The following is a 497-nucleotide window of genomic DNA, read 5'->3' as shown; positions in this document are numbered from 1 at the left end:
CAGTTTCTAAGGTGAGTGTGGCAACTCTGCCGTGCCACTCATATCTGACAATAAATAAGGAAGTTAAATAAAGGATTAGAACAATACTATGGAAAACAGACTCTTACTGCTAATCTTTATAAAGAGGTCGAAGATGTAAAAATGTGTGTTCTTCAGTCACCTGACAGCAGGATGGATGTGAGCATGAATTTTCAGCTATGCCTTTTGGACAGCTGGGAGGATGACTGATTTCTCGTCTGTCACTGTAGACGGAGCAAAACATACATTTATCCAGACACAATTTGGTGCACTGAATTCAAACAACTTGTGACTGGAACAGTTTGAGTCACCAGGGCAAATGTGGTTATCAGAAGAAGCAGATAAAATAAGAAAACAGTCTTGCATACTTTAGTATTCATGTTTGTGTATGTAAGACTCCAGTTTGCTATCAATCTTAGTTTTCTTTTTGAGCAGTAATGGATTAGTCGTGGTACTTGTGCAATTTTTAAGGCATTCCT

The sequence above is a fragment of the Chaetura pelagica genome, unplaced genomic scaffold (genome assembly GCF_000747805.2).
Source record: "Chaetura pelagica isolate M959 unplaced genomic scaffold, ChaPel_1.0 scaffold3, whole genome shotgun sequence".
Lineage (NCBI taxonomy): Eukaryota > Metazoa > Chordata > Aves > Apodiformes > Apodidae > Chaetura > Chaetura pelagica.
The sequence above is the reverse complement of the archived record's forward strand: the minus strand, read 5'-3'. Positions refer to the sequence as shown.